General features: G+C 42.2%; 1 long non-coding RNA gene across 1 annotated transcript; it reads left to right on the top strand.

Moving 5' to 3' along the window:
• The first annotated feature begins 257 nt into the window (after positions 1–257).
• On the top strand, positions 258–7,512 carry LOC137761782 (uncharacterized). Its single transcript, XR_011073447.1, has 3 exons — positions 258–2,794; positions 5,035–5,212; positions 6,047–7,512. It is a non-coding gene; the product is annotated as an uncharacterized lncRNA (long non-coding RNA).
• The last annotated feature ends 465 nt before the right edge of the window (positions 7,513–7,977 follow it).

The following is a 7,977-nucleotide window of genomic DNA, read 5'->3' as shown; positions in this document are numbered from 1 at the left end:
CCCATTAGCGGACCTGAGAGACCTCTTGTCTCATTGAAAGAAACAGGAAAGGTTGAGATCATCATTGCATTACATCCTCACACCCCTGGGGTGCTGTCTACTTGGCCAACACGGTGAACTGCCTACCATTCGCTTCAAGTTCAACCACCACTCAAGCTTCGTGACTGAAGACCACAAAAATTGGAGACGTTCCTCCTGGGAAAAGGGCACCGTGGCTTTGGTGCGGTGAGTCTGTGCACGTGGGGAGCACGTGGGAAGGGGCTGATGGCTTCTTCAGTTCATTGGGTACTCAGAGGCTGTCAAGTGTTTCTTCCTCAGTAGACCTCACCTGCTGAGCATGAGCACTGCTTCTGCTGCTGATCTATTCGAGACATCAGAGCGGCCTGGCTGCCTCTGGTGGGGGGTTACTTTGGCCTTTTGTGGAGAGCATGTTGAGAGCGGAGACCAGCATTCCTCATCCGGAGTCTTTCTTACCCAGGAGACTGGCACCCCGTCTGTTTGCACAATACAGTTTTAGACTCCGAGTCACCTTACGTTCTCTTCTTGGTATCACTTTGCATTAAACTCAGCAGCGTTCTAGTACCTTGGCTTCTCCTTTCAGGAAGCAGAGAGGCCTGGGCAGATGAAAGGATTGCATATATTAGATGCCCACTCACCTGGGACAGCCAGGTTTTGGTAACAGGGTTTTATCACCTCCAGCCCTACAAAACTCTCACCAGGCTGCCCTAGGCAAAGTGGTGAAACACGTCCAGTTCATCCAGGACTTTTTTCTCATCTCTCCTTATGTCAACCCTAGCCAGCATATCCTTCCATTCCCACCAGACAGAGCTTCATACAGTAAGTGTGTGTTGACATTTATTTGGCCAAGCAGTGTGTGCCAGGCTCTGGGCTAGGCCCTGGAGGCGTGGCAGTGAACAGAACAGACAAGCCTCCTCCCTCATGGAGGGGTTGAAAGCTGCCATGATATTTGCTATATACATTTTTCTTTATACTTTGTACAGACAGAAGGACAAAATGAACATCAATCAAGTGTCCTCTTAAATAGAAAAATAAGTTACAAAGGGGAAACTGGCAATGGAAGCCTGGGCCGTGGGGAGGGAGTGGGCAGGGGCTTCTCAGAGCAGCTGGTTGGTCTCTGAGCTTTAGTGGTCACTGCCACGTGCCCCCCCCCCCCCAATCTGCCAGCCACAGCTTTCTTCCCTGCTGCCCGCCTTTGATGTCATTGGTCGGCTCTGTCATTTCTAATCAGGGTGGGATTAGGTCAAAGGTGAGAACCAATCCCTGCTCTATTTAAAACTGAATGATAGATATATACACTACTATGTATAAAATAGATAACTAATGAGACCCTACTGTATAGCACAGGGAACTCTACTCAGTGCTCTGTGGTGACCTAAATGGGAAGGAAATCCAAAAAAGGGGATATATGTATATGTACAGCTGATTCACTTTGCTGTACAGCAGAAACTAATGCAACATTGTAAAGCAGCTATACTCCAATAAAAATTAATTTAAAAAATAAATTTTAAAAAAATTGAATGATAGAGGGCTGGCAGAGGGGCTGGCAGTAGCCACTTACAATTATCTAAACACCAACCACATACTCTCCCGACTCCAGACTTACATTCATAATGTTCTCTTTATGGGAACTACTCCATAGTGATACCTGATGAAGTTTGATCTTTTCAAGGCCCTCCTCCAATCCCTAATTTTCCCCAAATGAGTTAACCCTCCCCCAAATATGAGTTAATCTTCCCCCAGGCCCACACGACATGTTTCTAGTCCTTCTTAATAACAATTCACACACTGGGTCTGCACTGCAATTGTTTCTCTGTGTGTCTTCTTCTTCCCATTGAACTGGGAACTCCTGGGGTAACAGGCAGGTGTTGTCGCCTCTGTATAGCTTATAGTACATGGCACGTGACAGAAGCGCTTCACAAATGGACCACTCTTTGCAGACAGACTTGCATTCAAATTCTGACCCTGACTCTTACTAACAAGGTGAACTCAGCAAGCTGATTAACCACCCTGAGCCTCAGTTTCCTCAACTGTAAAATGGAGATAACAATTACCTCAAAGGAGTCTAAAGACAGTACCAGGAATGTGGTGGTTATGCTGTACCATCTGACCCGTGTTATAATGATGATGGTGGATAAAGACGTAACATCCTCAACTTCTGTGTATGAGCAATATAATAAAACTGACGCCACCAGAAAACAACTATTCCGTAAGAATTTCCAGAGTCTTTCTCACACCTGCCATGCTAGAGATGCTTTAGTTGGTGACTGGAATTTCTCTAATAGAAAAGAAGGTTGGCAGTGCTGCAGGAATAGACAGATGAATCATAATGTTTGGAGATGTCTTCAATGAAAGTAAAAAGAAGAGCAGCTGAAAAGATACATAAAAGAGCTTCACTGTGTCCTTTTATCAACCACGCAAAAAGGAATATAATAAAATCTCCCCCCCGCAAAAAAAAAAAGATAATCTTTTGATCATCAGTATTTCTGTGGAATCTTCTGTTTGTTAACATTCCAACTTAGACCAAATCTAGAGCCATCTTAATGGAAATCCCCCTCACTTTTTTTTGCCAATTTATTTGCTCCCTGGAGCTCATGTCCGCAGAGAGAGATTCTACTACATCGGAGTAATTGAAGCATATTTTGGAAGCGTGGACCTTTCTGATAACATCCTGTAAAAGCTGTGCCTCTACGCGGAATGCAAGCTGGGAAGAAAGCTGGGTAACAGCAGTAACAGTTGAAAACCAGGACCATTTCTTTGAGATGTGGCCTCTAAGGTAAATTACACTGTATTCCTTCTCCCCACTCAACTTTTGAACACAGGCAAAATTGATTTAAAATAAAGATGGCACTTAAACTAAAAAGAGGTCATGAGAGGGCAGGGAGACAGAGTGAGAAGGAAGGGCCATCATTGATTCTTAGGGATCTCAGTGAGGGAGAATGGTGGTGACACTAGAATATTTTAACAGAAAAACCACCGGACTCCGAATCCAAAGATCCAGATGTGAGTTCTGGTTCCTTCACTTAGAGAGCTGAGAGAACTTCAGATATTAACTCATCTCTCAGGACCTCTGTTCCTCATCTCTAAAATGGAGATAAAAGTACATCACCGACCTCACAGGGATGCGGGGGAACTGAGTGAGATAGCAAACAAAAGCACCTTGTAAATGCAACAGCCCCATTCATTTTTTTTTAATTAATTAATTTATTTGTGGCTGTGTTGGGTCTTCGTTGCGGCGCGCGCTTTCTCTAGATGAGGCGAGCGGGAGCTACTCTTTGTTGCGGTGCGCGGGCTTCTCATTGCGGTGGCTTCTCTTGTTGGGGAGCATGGGCTCTAGGCACGTTGGCCTCAGTAGTTGTGGCACATGGGCTCAGTAGTTGTGGCTCACAGACTCTAGAGTGCAGGCTCAGTAGTTGTGGCACATGGGCTTAGTTGCTCTGCGGCATGTGGGACCTTCCCCGACGAGGGATTGAACCCGTGTCCCCTGCTTTGGCAGGCGGATTCTTAACCACTGCGCCACCAGTGAAGTCCCAGCGCCATTCATTTTAAAGCAATTGTTTTAAACCCAACTGATTTTGTAAAGTGTGTAATAAGAGGAGCAAAATAGATCAAAATAGTAACAATGGTTACTATTTCATAATGTTGTGTTTGGGGCAACAATTTTGTTTGTATTTTTATTTATACTTCTGTTTGTACCTCATTATCTTGCCAACCTTTCCACAATGAGCATGCATTACATTTGCAATCAAGAAAGTTACATTAACCAGTTAATATATGTGTGGCTTAGAGATACACACCATGTAGTGAAAGTATAAAGGAACGTGGGAGAATGCTACACACTGACTTCAGGATAAGGTTACCATTGGGATAAGAAAGGAGATGGGATGGAGAAGAATGCGTGAAAGCTCCAACTGTATTGGTAAAGATCAAATTCTTAAGTAGGGACTCCCCTGGTGGTCCAGAGGTAAAGAATACGCCTTCCAATGCAGGGGATGAGGGTTCAATCCCTGGTCGGGGAACTAAGATCTCATGTGCCACGAGGCAACTAAGCCCGCATGCCACAACTATTGAGCTTACATGCCTCAACTAGAGAGCCTGTGTGCCGCAAACTACAGAGCTCACTCGCTCTGGAGCCCGTACGCCACAACTAGAGAGAGAAAACCAGCATGCCACAACTAGAGAGAAGCCCGAGCAGACCGCGGGCCGTGATGAAAAAGATCTCATGTGCCGCAACTAAGACCTGACGCAGCCAAAAAATGTAAGGAAAATAAATAAATTAAATAAATAAAATTTTTTTTAAAAAGCCATTAGAGTTAAAAAAAAATTCTTGAGTAGAGTCCTGGGTACGCAAGTATTTTTTTAAGATTTATGTATTGTATGTGTCTTAAATATTTCATTATAATTTTTAAAACAAAGTATCAGTGCTGGGTACAAAGCATTATGTGCAAGGGTGCTTATTAATTCGCAACAATCAAAATATTTTAAACTGTCCAACAATAGAAAATTGGTTAAATAAATTTTGGCACAGTAAAAAAAGAAGGAAGATAATATTGTTAATATTATTATGATCGTCCTATGAACCTTAAGTCACCTCGTTTCACTGAGCTAGCCGCTGCCTCTACCATTGAGAGTGGAAGATGACAGAAAATTGGCACCTAATTGAAAATTTGATTCCTCCCACTTCATTTTCTCCAGTACTTTATTAAGCCCATTATCGGTCTAAATGTATCCACCTAGGTGAGTATTCCTGAGGATTTAGAAATGTTCAGTCAGTATTGTGCATCGTCCCACACGTATAAGAATATTTAATACTTAAACAAGGAGATATGAAGAAGGAAAAATTTGAAAGGCCCAAGCGAGGCCACCTACTATCAGGACCTACAAAAGTTAGCCTTTAGTTAGCATACTTGCCTCTTTACTTTCCAGGTGAGAAGGCTTGATTTAGGTTGACTTTTTGTCTCCTTCCTCTTATCAAGTTGTTAAACTAAGGGAACATTTTCTCACTTATTTCATTAGCCTCTACGACAGATATTAAATAGTAATGGACCTTGCCAAGGATTTGACATCTCTGTCCACCTGCTTCTGCACATTCTATCCAAGAATTCTAAGAAATGTAGCTTTCAAATCAGTGATTAAAGACAACTGGCTTTCTGCTCTGTTCTCGGGTGATTACACTGTGATCTTGCAGCTTAAGGTAAGTTTTTTCCATTTTTATAAATCAAAAATAACATTATTTTATAAATGTGTACATTGCTGATGCAGATACAGCTGCCAGCCACTAGGTGTCACAATGGCGAATTACAGTCTCATTTCAGAGGATCACCAGGACAGGTCTTAGTGCAGAAAGGTGAGCTGGATTTGTCCTCAGCCCCTCAAGACCCCTGCTTCTGCCCTGTTCGCTTCAACAGCTTAGTGATCTCTCTCAAACTTTCAGGAAGGGACCCAGCAGAGTTCTGTGGGAATATGAGCACGCAGACTGCTTCACCCAGGAGTATTTATTGTCCCTCTTACCTGAGGCTGACATTTTTACCCTAGGATTTTTTTTCCCACTTATCAGTGAAAACCCCTTAGTATATTCTCTCAATTCTTTCCTTTCTTCCCCCTGTTGCTAATATTTCCTTGGCTTACTTCCACCCTATGACCTCTGGTTTCACGAGAGAACCAGATGCAGATGTGGGAACACTCCCTAAGTTTTCCCGCAGAACCTCTGCAGAGCTGCTGTGGCGAAGCCATTTGTGCTGATGCTATTGATACACTTTCTCTGTGGTGCAGAGAGGGGGCAAAGGGAGGAACAGGGTCTTGACCTTGAGAAATGATTCAGAAACTGTGTGTAAGGGACCACGGAAATAAAAAGCATAAACAAAAAAATGAAAAATGTGACCAGGAAAATATTCTGTGAGAAATAAAATAAATTAAAATAAGATCTAATCAACTCCATTATACATGCTTTCCTTCTGTACTATGCGTGTATGTCAGGGAAACTGCTGGGACCATCTGTTAAATGTTTATTTCCATTATTACTTCTGAGGTGCCAAAAATCCTGTAATGGGAAGAAAGAAGAAAATAGCCTTTAAGACTGTTGGAAAATGATCAAGAAAAGAAAAAGCCAGAAGCCAAGTTCAGGCTTAAGTTCTGTCTTCCTTTTTATACCAGAAAGTTCTAGAACACGCAAGTCCACCTTTTCAGGGAATTACTACCTAGGCATACTGTTGATGCCACTTCTTTATGGCCGGGAAGGGGACTCTTGGGAGGAAGACATCATGTCATTTGTAAACACTTCTTTGAAAGGACAGAGGAAGTCAAGCAAAGACAGGAAACAAAGCTTCTACTTTCCTTGTTAGCTCTTCTGGAAAAAAGGTTTGAGAAGAAGGATGAAGCCGTCAGCCAAAATAAGATACAAGAGCTTGTCTGTACAATTTGATTATTCATGCTTTCCTTGCCCACAATTAGTCTGGATAATCAAATACTGAGTGACCCAGAAAGACTAAAAGACAATGAGGCACTTTCAGGTGGCCTCACATGCTCCTGAGGTTTAATCCTGCTCACTAGCATCCAAGAAGAGCTTCATCATGGAAACACTGAACACGAAAAGATTTGGCATCCCTGAACGAAACTTGAAAATTTGTGTTCACATTGGATTAACTTTATAAGAGGAAAAATTGGGTTTTTCTGTTCCCTGAACTGTAAGAATTTGGATAGATAAAAACTTAAACTGCCAGCAGCTTCAGAGTTAATAACCCTGAATCTTGTTGCCAGAAACTAATTTTAGTTGGCGGAAAGCAAAGTGAGAGTCTACTGGTTTAGCCGAAACTTGCAAATGACAAATTGTCATTTTTTTCTCCACCTAAATAAAATAGCCTCTACTGAAACATTGTGAATTTCTAGGATATTGAAACTAACATATATGACTTACTTTAAAGACCTTTGGGTACTTCAGTAAATAAATGTTTTGGCTGGAATACAACACAGCAGTTTGGTAAAAAAGAAGTCAATCTGTTTAAGGAAAGGTATAGTGAGATTTCAGTATTTTACGGAACAAAATTATTTTAGGCTTAGCCTTTGGAAGGGTCATGTTTTTGGAGAAAGCAAAGGATTGTGGTGCTTCACATGTACTATCTCATGTTGTTCTCGCAACCCAAGCAGGCAGGTATTTTTATCCATATGTTCTAGATGAGCAGCCGAGGCACAGGAAGATTTAGTAACTTTCCCAGGGTCTTAAAGCTGGTTTTGGAACCGGGACCTGGATACAGGCGATCCAGCTTCAGAACTGCCTCTGTAAAGCATACGGGAAAAGTTTTTCACCTCTGGGATATTATAAAGATGGTAAGATGCAAGAAAACCTTTAAAGTATGGAATTAGAGCTTACCACCCACACAAGAGAATGGAGATGATAGTTCTAATGATTGACATAATGCTCTCATCAAAAGTCCATGATACATACACACCCTACCACATGTAAACTAGTCGGCTGGTGGGAAGCAGCCGCACAGCACAGGGAGGTGGGCTCGGTGCTGTGTGACCGCCTAGAGGGGTGGGATAGGGAGGGTGGGAGGGAGACGCAGGAGGGAGGGGATATGGGGACGTGTGTATGCATATGGCTGATTCGCTTTGTTGTGCAACAGGAACTAACACGGTATTGTAAAGCAATTATACTCCAATAAAGATCTATTAAAAAAAAAAAAAGCCCATGATACTGTTGATCGTGAATTCCTCTTTTGTGTCAGTGAGATTAATTCTGGACTTGATACAATGTATCTAAGTTTTAAATAGATCATTTTGGCTTTGCAAAGATATGGCTTCTAGTATCATTCTGATTGTACCACCAGGAGATTTCTCATTTCCCCTGTGAAGAAGAGAAAACAGCCAGATTGAATCACAATAATTAATAAACCCCCCTCCATAGCATTGGTTAAGCACTGCTCCACATCCTCTTGCAGTTTTTTTTTTTAAAATCCTTTT

Source organism: Eschrichtius robustus, chromosome 1 (assembly GCF_028021215.1).
Source record: "Eschrichtius robustus isolate mEscRob2 chromosome 1, mEscRob2.pri, whole genome shotgun sequence".
Classification (NCBI taxonomy): Eukaryota; Metazoa; Chordata; class Mammalia; order Artiodactyla; family Eschrichtiidae; genus Eschrichtius; species Eschrichtius robustus.
The sequence above is the reverse complement of the archived record's forward strand: the minus strand, read 5'-3'. Positions and strand labels throughout refer to the sequence as shown.